The sequence below is a fragment of the Epinephelus fuscoguttatus genome, linkage group LG18 (genome assembly GCF_011397635.1).
Source record: "Epinephelus fuscoguttatus linkage group LG18, E.fuscoguttatus.final_Chr_v1".
In the NCBI taxonomy this organism is placed as follows: Eukaryota; Metazoa; Chordata; class Actinopteri; order Perciformes; family Serranidae; genus Epinephelus; species Epinephelus fuscoguttatus.
In genome coordinates this window covers 7821947-7842712 of record NC_064769.1, presented here as the reverse complement: position 1 = coordinate 7842712, position 20766 = coordinate 7821947, and the positions used below count along the sequence as shown (strand labels likewise).

Here is a 20766-nt window from a genome sequence, read left to right as displayed (position 1 = left end):
CATTTTTCATCTGAGACCAAAATCGCACAGTGTATTCCAGGCTTAAGACAGCTGCCTGCGACTTCATGTGCATGATTGTCTTATTTTGTTTTTTTTGTTTGGCGTATCACACAATACAAGTAGGGATGCAGTGACCCAATGTTTTCTGTTGTGATATCAATTTCAATATCTCATGTCACTGATCTGATGCCAGTGCTTTTCGTTTCCTAATATTTAAAATCTGTATAACTTGGAACTTCTATGTGCATTATTTTTTATGTTTGGTATCATGAGGTAACATGCCAACCATGACGAATGAATGTGTGTTACAGCATTTACATTACATTTGTCGATGACACTGACAAACTGTTAATTGGTCGTGTCTGGCTGATCAGATTGATGCATTAACCATTTAATTGTTGGCCAAACCATCATTAAGCTCAGAGCAGAAAGAACCGAATTGATGTGTTATTTGGAGGACAGCAGATTTTAAAGGGACGGATTATCCAAATGACACAAAAACACTTTCTGTGTCACTTAGTACCTCCAGTAGAATCTAGCCACAGACCTCCCTGTCTGGTTTCCACTGGAACTACTTTCCACTGCAGAAATAGTCCCTATAAAACGGTTGACACTGTTTATAAAAAGGGATGTTGTTGCTGAATTATTTAAATGTAACTTTTCAGCACCACAAACGATTTTCTGTTAACCTCAACTGTATTGGGGTTGATGCAGACACCTCAGGGATGTATAGATTTGTATTTCGGGATGGACTGACCTTTAAAAAGAACATCTGAAAATGCAGTGTGTAGAAACTTAAACAGCATTTAAAGTGTCGATATAGCTCAATTCAGGCAGTTTAATGGCGGTCATGCACTTCCCAGATCATGTAAACACTTATCCTCTTCTCAGGTTGGTTAGGCACAATAAAGGAGACGTTATGGCCTTGTTACTGCAGAGCCATTAGATTCCTTGGGGCCAATAGCCTGTGACACTGAGTGGGAATCTTTATCACTGTGGGTTCACAGGTTCAGAGGCTGGACAGGAAAGATGATGCCTCTTCGTCTTTTAGACACCATAACACAATTTGGTGAACATTAGCAAGGCTGCAGCGCATATACAGTCCTGAAAGGAGGGGGATGAGTGTGTCTGTGTTTATGATCTCACGTGAAACCTCTTTGCCTATTATATCTGTCATCATGTCTGGGAGAGACTTGGCTCTTATCCAGTTCAGAGAAATTACCCTCCTATCCATATTAAAGAGCACTTAATACACCTGTCTATCATCAGACAGAAATACCTCAAAGATGACTTCACTACATCTGAACAAAGAACACAAGATAAAAGTCATTATATTTTAAATCTCTTCTTCCTCTTTGATTCCATATCTGGTGCTTTTCTTACCTTAAAGCTCTTTATCTCCAACAAAAATGATAAACCAGCCTCTCTGCAGCCATCTGTTGTGTTTTACATTGCGCTAACAGACTAATCATTGGAAGGTGATGTCATCTCTGTGTGCTGTGTGCGGTCTGTGGTTTACAGGCAGCACACACATGTATGTATATGCATGCATGTACACACACACTCACAAGAGGAAATTGGATAGAGTGTGGATAATCATTGCATTAGTGCTGAGTGTATAATCAGCATGTGCCTGAGGGAGTAAAACACACCTTGTGTTTTTACTTTACAGGCTGAGTCCTTTTTGTCACGGCTTGTGCTGCAGTTTTAAGTGTTTTTGTGTGGAGGTGGAAAGGGGTGTGTGCTTGTGTCAAATGGAATTAAGGGGCTGGCTGAGGAGACAGAGCTGGATGTTAGTGGTGTGATGTCATTGTAAAAGGGACATTATGTTGCTGTGGATCGATTTTTATGTAAAGATAATCATGTTAAAGGTCCAGTGTGTAGGATTTAGGGACATCTATTGGCAGAAATTGCATATAATATTCAAAACTATATTGATTATATGTTTATAATCACCTGGAAAACAAGACTTGTTGTGTTTTTGTTACCTTAGAAAGAGCTGTCTAAATCTACATATGGAGCAGGTCCTCATCCACGGACGCCGCCATGTTCTACGGTTGCCCAGAACAGACAAAACCAAACACTGGCTCTAGATAGGGTTATGTGCGTTTTTGAACTGTCCCTTTAAAACCGTTTGCATCATCTGTGAGAGTCCCGTTTTTCTGTGTTGAGTAACTTTGAGAATATTTTTTAAAGAAAACATTTTGACAAGAATGCAGAGTGGGAGTAACACTGACCAGCGGCTAATCCCTCTTCACAACTCTATTAGACATAAACTGTCTATGAGACTCATAGTGGCCATGAAACATACATTGTTTCTGTCTTCTAGTCGTCGTCAACAGGCCGAGCTCGCACCCAAACCCAAAGCGGAAGCTGCGCAGGCTCCAGAAACCCGACGGCTTTTTCCTCTTTTCTTTGAAGAGCTCCTGGCAAGGCTTTCAAAGCCCCTCTGTCTCAGCCCTGGCTCCTAAAATAATGTGTGGTAAATGTAATACAGCTGCCCAGCTGAGCAGGAACAGACAATGCGTATTATTCTCAAGAACAATAATTGCTTTTATTTAAACTTTTTTTTAAGTCTCACCATTTTTTTGTACATTCCACACATTTTACATTACAAAGTAAAGCATCATCGACTGCCATTTGTTTTTAATTAAGACAGTACTGAAAAATATTGTCTCACATGTGTGATACTGAATCCACTGTTGCTGCCACTGAGCGGTTTCTGTGGTGCTGAGGCAGCAACAGTCTGCTAGTCCTATAAAAATGTTCCAGTGGCACAGACACACACACACACACACACACACACACACACACACACAGGCTGCTAGGCACAATGATGAAGTCATTGTTGGTCAAGACTGTTTTGTATTGTATGAAAAGACAGCAGCTGTAATGCCCATTCAGTTCCAGTCTTAAGATAGGCGGCTTATATAACCCATTTTACATGTACAATATGTATTGTGTTTTAAACTCCAGAAACAGATGTTCCCACGTGGTTTGGAATTCATAAATATCGGTTTTTACTGTTCACACACACTTTAGATAAACATGTATTTGAGATCAGCCAGATGATGTGGACAAACATCTGTCTTTGTTCCTGATATTTATCTGTATTTGCAGGCTTCAGTAATCTTTAAATATTTGCTCTTGGCTCCTTCAGCGATTGCTCCAAATCGCTTGTTTGAACACTTTGCAGAAGCAGTGCATTTACAGTGATTAGTGTTAGAGTGTGAATATGGCTGGGCACTGGCTGCCTTCTAACACCTGTGTTGTGTATGTTGGCCTGAGGGAGGGGGGCTCCTGAGCTGGTTATTTTAATGAAAATGCTCTCTGCTCAGCCTCACATGTCTCTCATTACTGCCAGGAGAGTGAAGAGGATTGGAGGAATGAATGTTAAACAGATGCAGACGGCAATGGAGGATGCAGTATTAGTGCTTGATCTGTCACAGCCTTGACAGAGTCAACCTTTAATTTAGATTAAACGGCAGCCAGAAGTTGCCAGTCTGCATGTGCAGCACAAGTGACTGAAACACTTAAAGGAATAGTTTGACGTCTTGGCAAAGTACTTTAAATGAGTTTCCTGGTGAGAGTTACATTAGAAGACCAATACTCATATGTATCTGTTAAATATGAAGCTACAGCTAACAATTGCATAGCTTAGCATAAAGGCTGGAAACGGGGAGAAACAGCTTGCCTGGCTCTTGCAGAAGTAAGGCTGCAATCGATCAATCTGTCATGCAATCATTTTCTCATGTAATTGTTTGGTCTATAAAACATCAGAAAAAAACTTTTTTCCAACCAACAGTCCAAAACCAAAATCCATTCAATTTACTATCATGTTAGACCAAGGAAAGCAGCAAATTTGTCATTTGAGAACCTGGAACCATCAAATGTCTGACATTTTCGGCTAAACAATGACTTGAATGATAGATCCATCCCCAAAATAGCTGATTAATTTTCTTTTGATTGACTTTTTGATTCATCTACTCATCAGTAACAGCTCAAGGCAAAAGGTAAGAAAAAATAGCAGCCATAAGCGTATCGAAAGCTCACTAACAAGTTATATCTTGTTTAATCTGCATAAAAAGGAAAGTGTAAAAACAACGAGGAACCAGCAGAAACTCCAGTACATCACTGCTTCCGACCAAGAAATAATGCAGCACATAATGACCTCGTAAAACCTCAACTGTACAGATCAAACAGGATAATAATCGCGCCTTAGATGGCCTGATAAGGTCAAATTGGTTTGATGTTAAAAGTCAGATGTGTAGGATTTAGGGGCATTTGTGGTACATAGTATTCATTAGGGCTGCCCTTGACTAATAATTTTCCTAGTCGACTTATAGTTGTCATTAAGGGCCATTAGTCGACTACTCGCCCGCATGGCTGTGATGTTAATTTGATTATGAAATTATATATTTTGGGCGGTGCAACACAATGGTTTGAGTTCAAGGTCTGAGAAAGAATAGTATCCGTAACATTGCTAACACTGTGCTACATTACAGGGAAATACAAAACCGTACTAATGAACCTTAATTAATATAGGCCTATATTTTATCTACAAGTACACGTCACACACTGACTGAGCTGCCTGTTAATGACGCTGTTGGCAAAGTAGTATGTTTAAGTAGCTTGTAGCTACTTACATGTTTCAGATGATAACAAACCAAACACCAGCTCGAGATACGGCCACTTGTGTTGTTGAGTTGGCCACCGTACGTTTCCACGCTTGGCACATGGGAGAAGTTTCAGTTGCTTGCAATCTGCAACCTCACCACTAGATGCTAATGAATACTACACATTAGACCTTAAAGCCAAATATTAGGCTGGACCAATACATTGAATTTTACCACTTGGTGTCATATTTGACTCAGCAGCAGCTCCCACGTGGAACATGATCCGACTTGGCTCTGTTACTGCCTCTGCTGCTGGCTTAATAGCGGAACGCGTTCCCCCCATTTTGTGTGTCTATGTCTTTTAGGAGATCTGCAAGGTTGAATAAGTGTGCTACATTCCTGCCTTGAAAAGGCTGTGTAAAAGGGGCTTGAGAGAGGCCTTGCATGCATCTTGTCTTGTCACCACCAAAGAAACACATTAACTTTCTAGTAAACAAACACATTGTGCACCATGTGTAGCTTTTCCCCTCCCACCTATACTGAAATTTGATCTCCTTTATGTTTATGTCCTCAGCTTGGCAGTAACTTGCACATGGCCTGTTAGACACTAAGGATCTGTTAGTCTGTTTCCAAACAAACAAAATACTAAATTAATCACACTGTCATATTGCTTATTACTAATGCAATAGAAGATGGATTTAGTTCTGTGAAGCCATCGGCACAGTTAGCTTATGGAAGCTACTTTTAAATTTTCCAGAGTATGTTAAAATGACAAATGCCAGTTCAGCCGGGTTGCACAAAATCAATTTATTTTAAGCTTGTACACCGGACTGTGCTGGCAAAACTGGAAATCAAACCAACTCTAGAGTCAGGCTTGTTGTTTCACCCTGCTTTAAGTCTTTACGCTAAGCTAGGTGCTTCAGATCTATCAGACAGATATGAGAGTGGTATAAATCTTCTCACCTAAGTCTCAGCAAAAAGGTGAATAAGTGTATTTATCAGATGTTCCTTTTAACGTTACAACCCACATACTTCCCTCCTATCCAGCTCCCTTATTCCCAGAGCCCTTAAATACTGTAAGAAAGACCCTTTTGTGGTGGACTTGGCTTCATCCCCCATAGTCGCCACATAATAGCCTGCCCCCAGCTGTGGAAGGGTTCGACAGCTCAGCTCCAAACAACCACTGCCTTAACTAAGAGGTATTCCCAACTTTAATGCGTGTTGGGGCATTTTGGCATCATTTTAAATGGCCAGAAGCTGCTGGATTGTAACACTTAAGGGAAAATCCCCCCAATTTGTGTATCCACTTCTGTAATTGGAAAATGCCCAACAAAGAATTTACACTGCCAAAGTTCCCCTGAGGACAAAACTCAACTCAGGAGAACATATTGTACGATTACTGTGTTATTCTTCATTCAAAATTCATTCAACAGCTATGTTGTTCCTGACTTTATCTTCCTCACTATGAATTTTGCGGAACTTACCTGTGAAATTGAGGTTCCTGTTTTCAGTACAGATTTGCAGTACAGATCAGATCATAGCACGGGAAAAAAACGGAGAGTCGCATGTGTAAACTGCTTGTGATTAAACGTATCTAACACAAAATCACTTTACATACAAATCAAATCACTGCAAGTGTGCCGTCACTGTCAGGTCTTTATAGGTTTCTTCATTTTCCAAGCGGAATGACTAAAAGATACAGAAGTATGAACATTTAATTGAGTGATATAGAGGCCTGCAATATGGTTGGTATGCTGTTTATTAGTGTAGTGATCCAACCAAAGCTTCTGTGGAAATAACAGTGTATTATTTTAAGCTTAGTCCAGAGTTTTTGTGGCAAAATCACTGCTTGTTTTTCCACTCTCTATAAACCCGGTGCCAGTGTTGATTATGCCTTACTTGATTATGTTATATTTCCTTATCAGAGTATCACTTAACATAAAAATAAAAGTTGGTGTTTTTTGACAGACTTTGAGGTCTTTTTTGTCCACACCTGCTACTGCAGGGCAGGTCAGGTCCAGAATGACTTCAGAGTTCGAATGGTGGGTGTTTTGGGCAAGCAGGCAGGTGGGAGGAGAGCCTTGTTGCTGTGTGTATTTAGAAATGGGGTTTGGTAGCATTTTATCAAATCTGAATCCTTTTGAATAACTTATGGAATCTTTTAAAGAGTTTGCTAGTCGGGAATGAAGACATCTCTCGGTTAAAAAAAATCTGTATTATTTTTATTTCCCTCACCTAAACCACAGAGATTCTACTGTGCTAAAAAGTATTAGGCTGTTCGCTGCTCATTTTCCTTCTGCTGCGAGGGAAAACAGTGTTTGCTCTTTAATGTGGAAGTAAAATAAGTTCTACTTTATCAATCAGCAAATACTAACAATTGATTTTTCTGCATGCACAATGTACTTATTATTACTTGGAGGCAAAATTGCTGTTGCACTGCTACGGTTCACAGAATATGGTGTAACATCGGCAGTAAGATGAGATGACACACCCATCGTTTTCAAGTTATCAAAAATGGCAAAAGTTCTACTTAAACATGATGAATGGATATCTAAGCAAGGGACTTCTTAGTTAACTTAACCAGACCATCCTGATTATGTGATCTCAACATTCTGTTTTGTTCTATGTATCAGTCAGGACTAGCTGCCATCCAAAACACCTTACAGAAATTGAAATCCTATTAGAGGATCTGCACCGTAGTTGAAAAAGTAAGCAGCCAATCAGGGACTGCGTTGTAGTTGATGACGTAAACTGTAGGCTGCAGAACAGTAATGGCGTCCCCAGAAGCAACAAACGCAAACTCTAACATGAGTAGTGTAACCAAAGCAATAAGTGAAGGTATTGCAGAAATAAAGTCAACAACAATTAAACAAGAACTCACAAAGAGTATGCACTCTCTGCACTCAGAGTTTCTCAGAGGAAAAGATATCCCGCTGTTCTGCCGACTGGATCTGGCAAAGCTGAATTTATCAACTGGCTCTGTTGGTGATGAAGAAGATGTTCCCCAGTGTTTTGTTAAGCTTGGCGTCAAGGCACGTAATCCTTCTCACTGAAAGTGTTTGGGATGGCACCGAGTCCAGACTGATACAGAAAGCATATATATATATATATATATATATATATATATATATATATATATATATATATATATATATATCATAGTGTCTGTGTGTATAAGAGGGAGGGAGAGAGAGAAAATAACACTGTTGTTAAAAAAATTGCACTAAGTGCACCCTAAGGCCACTGATAAATTAGTGCATTGTCACAGAAACATTGTCCTTCATTATCACATGTTCTTTCTCCACAAACCTCAGTTTTTAACTTCCTTTGGAGAAATACCTATCTGTGTTTCTAACTAACAGCCACCAGTTATCATCATCTAATCTGCTCCATTCATCCTACAGTAATGTTTTTATGCACTGTTAGTGGAAGGCTCTGCAATCCTGTTAATGTTGTGACTATTGATGTCAGACTATTGACCTGACTGTTAACCCGAGCTGAGTGCTGCTGTCTCTGGATGGGACCCATTAAAAAAGCCTCAGTGGTGCAGAGATAAAGGGGGGGAAAGAGTTGGCCATTAGTTAATTATCTACAGCCTGATGTATGTGTGCCATTAGCGTGTGAAGGGCAGAGTAACCTGAGTCTGCTGCTGACACCAGGAAGATGTTTGGTGAGTGTCAGTGGTCCTACTAAGTTTTCTTCGGCTAGTTCTAAAGGATGGATTGGTTTCTTAAGTTATGGATATATTAATACTGTGATGATTTAGTAGTAGTATTTGTAGTAGTACTCCTCAGTAGTACTCTCATTCCAAGAGATCGCCTCCACTCAGTCAGTGGGAATCACGATTCAAAGATCAAAGCCTCAATGAAAGATTTTTTTTTTTTAGACACCTGGAGGGCAAGCCATAACCAAAATAATGACATATTAACACCTCATAAAGTGGTGAACTAGTTAGCAGAAGTTGCTAGCAGATACACAGAAATATCGGAGTCACCAGATGAATCTCACTCTAATATTCACTCTCTTTTAGCTCTGTTTCGGTCTCCACCAACTCCTGAGAAAAATATCTGGCTCTTTAGCTGCTAACACCTCCACTAAGTTCACCAGCTGAATGTGAAACTTCAAGAAAGCCTTGAGGGAATTTCCTCAAATTTGGCACGTGTCCACTTAGACTCAAGAGTGAACTGATTTGCATTTGGTGGTTAAAGGTCACTGTGACCTCACATGTTGTTGGCCATAAGTCAAAAATTCATATGCTAATTATGACAAAATTTCACATAGAATAAAGTAATGACGCTTAAACCCCTTATTTTGGGCGTCCACCTTGAAACTGTGCTGATTGTATAGATCTTCTGTGCTGCTGGGTTGAAGATGTGTGTGAAGTTTGTTTGCAACTGCATTCCTATTTGGAGCATCGTTTAGTGTCATATAAGGCTGGACAGACATGAATGTAAACTACAACTTGACTGGTCTGCGGAGGCATACAATCGTGAGGCAGTAATTCTGGTTTCTCTTCTTTACGTCAATGCCAAAGTAAAAACACAGACAGTCTTTTGAGTTTTTACAAGCTGGAATTAAGTAGAAGCAGACAGTTCAGTCAAAATCAAATGGGAATGAGTTGACTCATATTTTAATGTAAGAATGTCTGTATTGATTTATGAGTAAAAATTAGGAATTGGGAACATGAGATGTGGTGTTTTAAAACACCTTTCACACGGGGCTTATGACTTATCCCTCTTAGTGACTTGGCTGAATTATATAATACACACACAATGTGATTTGTTGTGTTAAACATTATGCAACTTTCCCACAGGGACTCACGTCACGTCAAATGAGGGACGCAGACATCAGGTCTCTTTTTATGAACATGTGAAACAGTTCAAGTTTTCTCCAGGTGCATTTGCTTGTCTGCCTCAGGTTTAGATGGAAAATACCAATGAGTAAGAAGAGAGAAAAAGATTCTCATTTTAAGTTGTGGAGCCAACTATGACTGAACTGTTCTCTGGAGATGGTATGGTTTTGTGATTTGGACTCATCATTGCATTGTTCTTGCCTCCCTACAGGCCCTGAGGAGTTGAGTGAGGACTCTTACATCATTTGGATTTGACCGAAGAAATTGTCTCTGTGTCCACACAAGAGGTTTGTGTTTCTTGTTTGAGATGTATTTGCCTTTTTGTTGCATCTCCACTCTCTAATCCACTCACTTTTGACGTATAGACCTTTTCCCCAGGAGATGTGAGACTCTTTGGAGTTGTGTAGATGAACAAAACAAACAGAAACACAGTTTCCTGCTTTTCTTGTTATGATATTATTGGGGTTCCTGGCACCTGTCTGTTACTAATGCAAATACAAGCTGTTCCCATGGCCCCTATTGTTCCGGCCAGGTGTTATCTAATGTCACTCCTTTTAAAGTCAGCTTTTTACTGGGAAAGCTTTGGTTATTTCGTGACAGTTTTCTTGATATATAAGATTGATATAATGCTCTTGTCTTGTTTTAAGTGGGTGAGGCTCAGTTGAAAAAAGGCGTTGTTTTTTTTTAATGTACAATTGTGGAGTCAGTTTTGCTTTGGTTGGCAGGTCAAATCTGATCAATCCACATCCACACTGTCATTAGGAAAAGCTGTTTTTTTAATGAATAATACCTAAGGGTGTATGTTTCTAAACTTTTCCATTATTTAGTCGTAAATATTTAACGTTACAGAGAATTGCTGTGGTGTTGGAGTCAGCTTTATTAGCCAAGTGTGTGAACATACACGGAATTGACTGTTTTTTTAATTGTTCTCAATGTACTTAGAAATTGTCACACTGTTAAAAACAAGGTCCACAAAACTGAACAAATGTAAAATATGCTTTGATATATACACAGCAAGAATGACATTTGTGGACAATAAGACAAGGTTTTGGCTTTAAAATGGTGTTTAACAACCGTTTTGCCTTCTGATATCCTAAAGGGAAACTTTTTGTGTCTAGTGATTGTTGGGAAGAGCAATTTTTGAAATCGGTCCACTATTGTGAGAGACCTCTGCAGCTGCTACCGCTTCCTTAGCTAGGCTACTGTTTACTGTCACAGCAAAGACAGAAAAGCTCATTTTTTTGGAGCAGATCAGCTGGCGGACACTGGATGTTGCTGATTGTTGTGTTTTATCACCGTTGGCTTTGTAAGCTTGATGTTGATTGTGTAGTCAGCTCTCTGTTAATGTTGCCTTGCATTAGCTACCTAGCTAACATCAGTGTCAAGACATTGCTGTCATAGAAACATACCCACGCAGAGCACGTCATTGAAAAAATAGCCTGCCACTGCTCTTCTGTTGTAGAAAAAGGCTATGTGGACGCAAACCTGTAGTCTATTGCATTATACACTGAGTTGCCAGTTTATTAGGAACACTTAGTTTTTTACTTAGCTGAAATTAATGTGGTCAAACCTGCAATATATCTTACCTGCACAAAGCCTATAATAAAATCAACTGTTTCAGAGAGACTTTGATTTAATATAAAGGTTGTGTAAGATTTAGTGGCATCTACTGGTGAGGTTGCAGAATGCAAGCAACTGAAACTTCTCGACTATGCCAAGCGTGCAGGAGAACTGGTTTGTCCGTTCTTTGCTACCGTAGAAACAACATTGGGGGCTCTGTGGAAGAGGACCCACTCTATGTAGATATAAATGGCTTAATGTAAGGTAACAAAAACACAGCAACTCTTAGTTTCAGGTGATTATAAATTAATGAAAACATAGTTATGTATATTATATTCCATTTCTACCAGTATATCCCTCCAAATCCTACATGATTGGCCTTTACAGTAAGCCTGTAATTTACAGTTTTTCTAATAAACTGGTGTATATTTTCCACTTCACTACCCCAAGAATCATCTTGTAGCCCCTTCTTTAATCACCTATACTGCTGCCACTGTAACCTTAAGTTAACTGAAGGGGAAACAGCATCTTCAACAGCCCCAAGTTCATTGTCTGCCACATTGCCTCTGGAAATCTGTTTGGTATATTTATCTGGATGAAGTAGGAAGTCGGGGGTGTTGGGTGGGCGGTGAGGGGGATGTGTTTTTCCAATATGGAGGAAAACAACGGAGTGAGAGATAATGAGCAGGGACCACCTGTGAAGGTCATTTCAAAGTGGAAAGCCCCCACTAAGATAAATAAACAGAATAATCGTTTGTCACTTGGCTCCTAAAATAGGGAGACTTCATGTCAGCGGTCCACTTCCTGTTATCTCACACTTGTTTTCGACTGGACCTCCTTTGTCTTCGGGCTCTCTCTTGGACACATTGATGGGACTAGGCAGCCACTAAGGTTTAATCTTTGAGTTAGGTTCAAACACACTCTTATTTCTTATCAAGAAGTTTGATCAAAGCCTTGCATATGTATTTCTTTTACTCTCAGCTGTTAACCGTGGATCATTCATTTTGGAAATATGAGACATGACAGTTTTTATATATCCTGCCATGTCAGCTTTTAATCAGACAGATTTTTCCCATTGTGTCTGCAGGATACTGCGGTGGTGTCCAGTGTTTTCATATAATCTGACAGGTTTTTGTGAGTTTGTTTTTTTGATATAAGAAAAGCATGACTCAACACTCATCTCTTTGTCTGCAAGTGAAAGAACTTTCTCATCTCACTTTACTCCCCCGAAACCAGTCTCACAACAGCAACACGCTTCTTCATTTCTCAGCTTCCCACCTCTTCCTTTTGTCCTCGCCGTCTCCTTTTCACTCCACTTCTTCACTCATTTGTCTCCATCCCTCGTCTCTTCGCCTCCTACACATGCCGCTAACGCTGACTTGCCAAGAGCCTGCGAGCAGGGATGATATCACTTGATACTTTTATTATCCGAAACTGGAGAGAGTCCGGTGCCAACGTTCCTCAGCAGTGCTTACTTTTGATTTTGAGCAGGGTATCGGGTTAAGCTTGGAGTACCCACAACAGCAGTAGCTCTGCCCTCCCAGGGGCATTTAGATAAAGCAGCCAGCGAGGTCTCAGTTTGCAGGGGAGTTTGTGTCAGAGCCGTAGGGAAGTTAGGATTAAACTGCACTCATCCCAAGCACAAAAACACAGTGAGAACAATGCTTTTAGCCCTCCAGAGAAGAGGTCAGAATACCATCCACCCAGCTCAGCAGAGCGACTGATTTCCTGAGTCTGGTCCCGAACACAAAAGCATGGGGATTTGAAGTGGAAGGACGTTTCTCCTGTGACCCCCTGTGTTTATGGTCCCTGGGGCTGTTTGCAGGGCTGAGATGGGGCTGGAAATGGTTAAGTATAATGGAGACAGTGTTAGGCCTGAGGGCCCTGAACTCAACAGCTCTCTGACAGCAAGAGACACGGGAGAAGTGGCGGGGCTCCTCGGGGCTTCCCAGTCCATCAGCAGTCAGAGGAAGGAGGTGTGAAGCCCCATATTACTTAAAGTGATAATTCACCATGATGAATGTTTCAATTTTTTGGCACTTACTTTGATTATTTGTATAAAAGAAAATAAGAATTTATATTCCCTCAACGAAGCAAAGCAAACAAGATGACCGCCAGCGAATTTTAAATATCTAGAATCTTGTATTCAGTACTACATACTTTAAATGATGTGCTGCATGGAAGGATGTTTGAAATATGATAAACAGCAATATGATGTTTGTAATTAGTGGGCTGTCAAAACAAGTAACAGCCCAGTCAACAGATGAAAACACTGGCATTATGTGTTTCTGCAAACCAAAAACACATTTTTATGTTTCATACATTCCATCTTTATCATATCACCTCAACTTTTTTAAAGGCCCTGACACACCAAGTTGACGATTGGCCATCAGTCAGTGTTTGGCCGTTGGTGGGTATCTGTCACCCCAGTCATTGCAGTGCGTCCCTCACCGTTGCCTCTCATTGGCCCCCATTAGCTTTTTTTTTTTTTTTTTTTGGGCTGATTCAGCGTGTTGAATTGGTGACGGCAGTTGTGATGATGGCATGAGATAAAAAAAATGTGGAGGATCATCAGACTCATTGCAGTTCATCCTGAGGGGACATAAATATCTGTACCAAATTTAATTGCAGTCCATCCAATAATTGGAGAGATATTTCAGTCTGCAGTTATCATGGCAAAAAATATGATATATCACATTTTCTGAGTAAAACCCCTGGGGAGGACTGCTTGTAGGGTCTTTCTGTTTTGGTTTGCACACAACAAACAGTAGTGATTATTTCACTGTTGTTATCGCTCTCTTTTAGAGCTCATTGTGATGGATGTTATCTTTGTTTTGTTCCTGTTCCTCGGCCTCTTTAATCCTCAGCTCAAACAAGCACGAGCTGATATTTAACTGCTCAGAGATGCCATACAGACTGAGTCAGACCAGGGACAAAAAAAACTCTGTTGTGGCACAAAACAATCTTTTCACAAGATGGCTATCCAGTGGAACCCTCCCCGTCTGTGGCGGTCCGTTTGGCCACCCACTTTGACACCACTGTGATATGTCAGATGGTCTTTGTTTTCCATCACCCTCTTAACCCTCTTGGCATGGGCTCACTGTGCGAGGGCTGTTATGGTCAATATGGGAAGATGAGGGATTGTTGACCTTCACCGTGCTCCTCGGAGGCACAGCTGAAGAATTACCCTGTCCCTCCTTCTGGAGTGACTCCTGCTCCACCTCACCACTCAAAGCAGACTGACACACAGTCAGTCAGATTGTATAAACAGATGTTTCCAGGGGGAAACTGTTGACCACTCGCACTGAGATCAAATGGAGGTGTGCATGTTTAGTGTATCCAGTTCCACATGTGTTCATGTGCACACTGCTATGCTGTGTTTTTACTAGTTCTGTGTATGTATTTGGACTAAAAAGACTCTTGGGATGGGTGAAATTGTTTTCTTTTTCCCCTCATACTGCTTGTTTCTCTAACTTTTCCTGTCAGTTGGAGGTGTTATAAGTCCTTGGTGCCTCTGTTAGCTCCACACCTCTCGCAGGTGTACTCCCTGCAGACCACAGGCTGTGGGATCTGTTCACCACTCAGGTCTCTGCGCCATTATTCCTTTTTCCCCTCCTTCTCTCTTTCCCACGCTCCTGTCTTGCTTCCCTTGGAGCTCCAGTGTTGGGATTTCCTCACCTTCAACACATCTGTGTGTTTATCCTCCAGCAGTACTCCCCACAGAAAGTTCATAAATTAGCAAAATATGCCGCAGAGATATCTCTCCCACACTAAGATATGTTCAACTACAACCACCGATGACAAGAGTGTAATGGATAAAAATGATGTGGTGTGACCTCGCTGGGGAAATGTATCTGTCTCCTGACCTCAGCTGTCGTATTAAATAAATGGATCGGTGTCAGATGTAAAGAGAACATGTAGAGGTTGTCAGTGAAGATATGATATTCATGCAACAATGAGATGTGTTCCTTTCAGCAAGTTACTATTAACACCTTCAACGTTTATCTTGGATCATAAAAGGAGGTACAAGGGCTGGATGTTTTTTTGGCACTGATCTAAATGTGTCTGTAGTACGGACTATTTAAGACCGTCGATTACTATAAGCTGGCTCTAAATTTTTGTTCTAAATTGGACTCTTTTTGACTTTTTTTTTTTTCACAAAGTTCCTGATTTAATTAAAAAAATGACTGATTTTAGACTGTTCTGTTCAGGATAAGGATGTCAGTTTTGTTATTTTTGCTTTTGATGGCCAGACACTCTTTAACTTGTAACTAAGAAGTATCTAGAAAAATATGCAACATGACCTGAAATACGAAAGGCCTTTCTTTTTATTCCAGTGTGCCGTTGACTCGGTGAGCTTTAGTGCTGTACTTCAAAGGGTTATCCATTTAGAGGTTATGAAATTGTAATGTCTGTGATTTAAATGCCTTGCCTTAACTTTTATTTTCTGTTGGCTTTGCTGGCAAACAGCTGGCTAGCCCCATTAACATGTGGAAACACAGTTCCCATTGCCTACCGTTGCCTGCACTACACTGTGCACCACCCAGGTTGCAAATTTACGAATCCTTGAATAGCGAAGGAAACACACGCCCTTAGCTCCCTATGATTGGCAAGTACAAGTAAGGGTGAGAATGGCAGGGTAAGGCAGAGTAAGGCGGGCCTTTCTTTTGTTATCCTAGGATTTGCAAATTAACGTCTAGGTCGGGTGGGAGCTAACCATAGACTGGAGCAAAGCCAGTAGCACCACTCATTCGTGATCATCACAGGTAACACCAACCCGCTGTTGCTGCGGAAACATAGTGGCCACCCTCCAGTCCGCCCCCACAGGTATCCCCGGTGAGTAAGCGGCTTCATTTTGAGCTTCAAAACCTTTTTAGCATTGCTAAGTATGTTAGTACCACTGGCTGTGCTGACAATGCTAATGGTGCTAACTGAGCTAAAAGTGATAACATAGTCAACAATGCTATCTGAGCTGCTTACTCATCAGGGCAACCTGTGGGGAGACTAGAGGGAGGGCATTATGTCTCCACAGTAATCCTGTTGGGTTGGGACGGCATTAATAGTGGTAATAGCCATGAGCTAACATTAGCTCCCATCAGATCAGGGTGCTGCACAGTGCAGTAAACGCAAGAGTAGCAAAATGAACCAATAAACCAATATGCGGAACCCACCAATAATATTCTCTGCGGTCAACCAATTACCTGTTAACAGCTGAAATCCTCAGTTCAGGTAAAGTTTTTGTATGGCTTTTTTGTACATTGTACATTTTTCCTCAAAGGGAGGTATGGAAAAAGCCATATATTGGTTCGGAACACCCAGCCCTGCCCAGGCTGTAAGTTAGATGTTAAACATCTGCCTCCATGTGCCTGTTGATGGGCTTTACGCAGCCGTTGCCTTGAAGTGGCCAGATGGTCGTAGCTGCTCTCTTTGTGGCATTCAAACTGAGCTCAGCCTTCTCTGATTGCACAGAGAAGCGAGGGCAAGGCAGTAAGGACTCTCCATTTGTCACTCTGTATCTGCTTTCAGCCTGCATATTTGAAAGTTTAAATGTGAAGGGTATACTGTTCGCATCCATATGCCACCATCAGGTATGCTGTCAGATGCTCTCTTTGTCGAGACATTTGTTTTGCACTCTATAGTCTGCCTAGTAAGCAAGTGAGCTGTCATTTATTCTTCTCCTCAACTGGAAAATCTCGTCAGAGCCAAATGTTCCATCTGTCCGTCCGTAGTTTCCATCTCTTTCCACAGAGTGAACCCTGCGTAGCCTCTTCAGGGTGGCTGGACGGGTGGTGGAGTGATGCAACACTTGTGCAGCTCAGATTGAAAACATGTGGAGATAGAAACCTCATTCAGATATCTGAGGCACGTCCGGGAATCATGACACCGAGCCAAACTCAAGCATTTGGTTCCTGTAGTATGAAATCATTTCCTTGCTGACTCTGAATTTCCAGGTTGCAGGTTTATAGACACAGAAACTTTACTGTTTCTGCTGTTGTCATGTTCATAACTTTATTATACATTATTTAGAACAATTTATAAACTCTAAAAGTCTTTACAGATACTGTCGATACTGTATGCAACATGTAGTATAAATAATACATGTTGAAGCAATACAGGGACAAAATGGAAAATATTTTAAAGCACCTGGAAACTTGGTTTGGATGTGAGCATTGCTCTTAACATTAGAGCAGCATTCATCGATTTTTTGGCCACCTATGTGCAGAGGAACAAGCTGTAAACACCACTGACATATTAGCATTTTATATAGTTGTTATTGCAAATGTACTCTGTTTGGTCTCCACTATCTGCTGATGGAAACATTTGTCTCTTAAACTGCTAAATGCTCCTTTATGTTTACCAGTTTGTTACTATCTTTGTCTATTTGGTGCTGAGCCGGTAGTGAGAGCCAGAACAGTTCAACTGTGGGCTCTAAAACCAAAATAGTGATCGAAAAGATGCGCAAAGGGAACTGCAGAGTCAGATTGTCTGTGGGTTTGTCACAACAAGGGGAATATTGATTTGTGCAGCTTTAATTATTTATGAATAAATAAGCACAGCCAAAGTTGAATCTGTTATCTGTTATCTGTTATAAATTAATAATGATCAAATCTGTTTTTTTAGGACTGTGTCAGTGTGGTTTCATAAGATTTGATTACGGTCTCCTTGACAACCAAACAGCAACCCAGCAAGTGTCATCTGTTTCTGATGACTATATTGTTAAAATCTGATTGCTCGGTGGAAATACATGATGTCACTTTTTTCCAACAGGGTCCTGCCTAATTCAAATCTGTGAGAACAGTCTTGGCAAGACTATGATACTCTTTTTATAGTTGATTTATCATTTCAGTTATTTTTTATTTTTTCAAGAAAAACTATGTTGGTTCCAGCTTCTCAAATGTGAGGATTTGCTGCTTTTATCCATTTTATATAATTGGAAAGTGGATATTTTTGGGATTTGGAGTGTTGATTGCAGAAAACATGATATTTGAAGAAGTTATTATAGACTCTGGAAAACTGGAATGAGTGTTTTTTTTTCACTACTTCTTGATATTTTATAGACTAAATCAGTCGATTAATCGGATTTAATCAGAGTAATCAATAATGAAAATGATTTCCCTACTAAGATTAAGAAATGATTTATACATGACAATATGGACAAATTGGGTAACATATTTCTTGGAATAAGGAATGTGTTTGCTGGTTCGCCCTGCCCATCCTCATTGCTTAAAATTTAATTTACCTCCCTTCTAGCTGTCTGCTTTGATAAGCAAGGTAAATATCAAGGTAAATTATATGTAAAGACCCATCTCCACCAAACACTTTTGGTATAGTAACTTTGGAACTAAAAGTAACCCTTCAGACATGAGGCCCGTTTCCACTGCAGGAACTTCGGGGTAATTTTACGGGGCTGGGGCCATTGGTGCGTGTCTCCACCTCAGGAACCACCCCCGAAGGACAGAGTTCCAGAACTTTTACAGGGGCTAAACAAGTCCCTGCCTCGGAGTAGGTACTCAGAACAGCCCTGAATAACTCCTGGGTGGGGCTTGGGCTTTACGTGGTGCTGATTGGATATACTCTAGGCGGGAAGTGACGTCAACAGAAAGCGACAAAATAGCCGGCATTTTTAAAACTCAGCAGATGAGGAGTCACATTTTTAAACAAAGAGACACGCCAGAAACCCAGCTACCACCTCAGCTCCTTCCATGTTGATAATCGTCTTTCTTATGTCTGCTTTCTTCTTTTTACTTTTGCTTCTTCTTCTTTGTTTTTGTTCTTCTTTGTTTGTTTCTTTGCCGTGTCGCCCCGGTCAAAATGGTCACGCAACAATTACGTCACATCCAGAGCCCGGTAACTTTACAGGAACCTTCCTCCTACTTCGCCTTCTCAATGGAGACACGGCGGTTGAGAGGGCCGAGCGAGAGGATGTTCCTGTAAAGTTCCTGCTCCCCAAATAGTACCAGGAACTTCTTCAGTGGAAACGGGCCTATGGCACCTAGACCTTAGGTCCATTTAATGTTTCCACTGCAAACCGTAACCTTAAATGTGTTGCTCCATCCAGCACTCACCGTATTCCCTTATCACCGGTGACACAGAGGGAAGTCTGTATCTCGTAATTGTCCACAGAACGAGGTTGCATGCTGATATTTTCAGAACAAAATGAACAAACTGCAGTGAGAGTCTGTCTCAATCAGATATTTAAAGATGGCATCTTTGTGCATTTATTCCTTCTCAGGCAAGCTTGGGGGTTTAGTATTGCTGGAGCCCACAGGAAATCTTACTATATAATGACGAAAACTGTCTGTGGGTGTGTCTGTGTCTGTGTCTGTGTGTCTGTTCCACGTTTTTCTCCTCACTGACTCGGTCAACCCATGTGAAATTGGCACAGTGGTAGAGGGTCATGGGAGGATGGGAATGAAGCAGTATTACACCAGTTGGCCAAAGGGGGGTGCTATAGCAACTGATTGAATTTACAAAATTTGAATGGGCATATCTCATGCCCCGTATGTCGTAGTGACATGAAACTTTGCAGAGATGCCTGAACATAATCTAGGGACCAATATCTAAAGTTTCCTCTTGGCAAAAGTTGGAAAACTTACTAAAACTGAGCTTCTATAAGGCAATGAATATTGCGGAGGGCGTGGCTCATCACATAAAGGTGTATAACATCTCAAGGGTTTCACCGATCGCCACGCAACTTTGTAGGCATATGACTACACATAATCTGAGGGGACCCCTCCATTATTGACGACATCAAACAAAATGGGGGCGCTAGAGAGCTAATTTCTTATCTAGGCCTAACTGCCATATCAATTTTTACTAAACTTGGTAGATATGTAGAACAGGACGCTTCAAGGTGACTGGAGAAATTTAACTCTAATTTGGCAACTGGGTGGCGCTATAACAACAGAAAAATGCTTAAAAATGGCTAAAAATGCAACTGATCGCTGTGGCTCCCCCTGTGGCTGAATGTTTTTGGGGTTTCTTCTAATTTTTGGTATGACTTAAGTCATGGTATGGTATGGTATGCTGTACTCAATGGGTATGGACTAGTTAATATATTTTTAAATGCTTGAAGATCCACTCATTACTAAAAGGTATATGTCATCCAAAAGAGCCAATAAAAAAACTGAAATAGTCAGTTGTAATTTAAGGTGTACTGATGGATTCACGTCCTCAACTCATGCATTGAGTAACACTACAAATAAGCGTTCCACCTTAAAAGTCGCCGGCAGTTGCCCAAGTGAATTAAGTTATTTTTTTCTTAGACTACAGCTGCTGCAAAAAGCAGCAAAACATCCTTTCATTTTATAGTTATAGTTTACAAATGTATTTAAAACTCTCCACAGTATGAACAGTGGTTACACAAGCCTCAAAACCAGCTACAACTCAGCCCTGATCTGAGTGACCATCCGCTATTGACCAATCAACAGACTGCAGTGTTCACAGCTACAATTTTAGTTCCAGATCAATGTGCTAGGTACCCCAACAGAGGAGTGACCAAAATGCTTGGTATGTCTATTATCTGGATATGATGACTGTCATAATGCCTAGCAATGTACTACATGTTCTGTTTGACAAGTGTCAAAAAGAAAAATGGTTGCTGGTCGCAGCTTTATGTGAAGTAAACAAAAGACTTTATGACTTCTATATGACTTCTACTTTATGACTCTATGACTGTATGACGTCTTTATGTAGGACGCCATCAAAATATTGATATATTAAGGAAACCATGGAAAC

At 40.7% G+C, this 20766-nt stretch overlaps 1 protein-coding gene across 1 annotated transcript in view; it reads left to right on the top strand.

Annotated features, from left to right (window-relative positions):
* Positions 1-20766, top strand: part of lhfpl2a (LHFPL tetraspan subfamily member 2a) — a 61338-nt gene that overhangs the window by 14748 nt on the left and 25824 nt on the right. The window contains exon 2 of the mRNA XM_049604696.1: positions 9680-9755. The gene's annotated coding sequence lies outside the window, so the exon portion shown is untranslated. The remainder of the gene's footprint in view (positions 1-9679; positions 9756-20766) is intronic.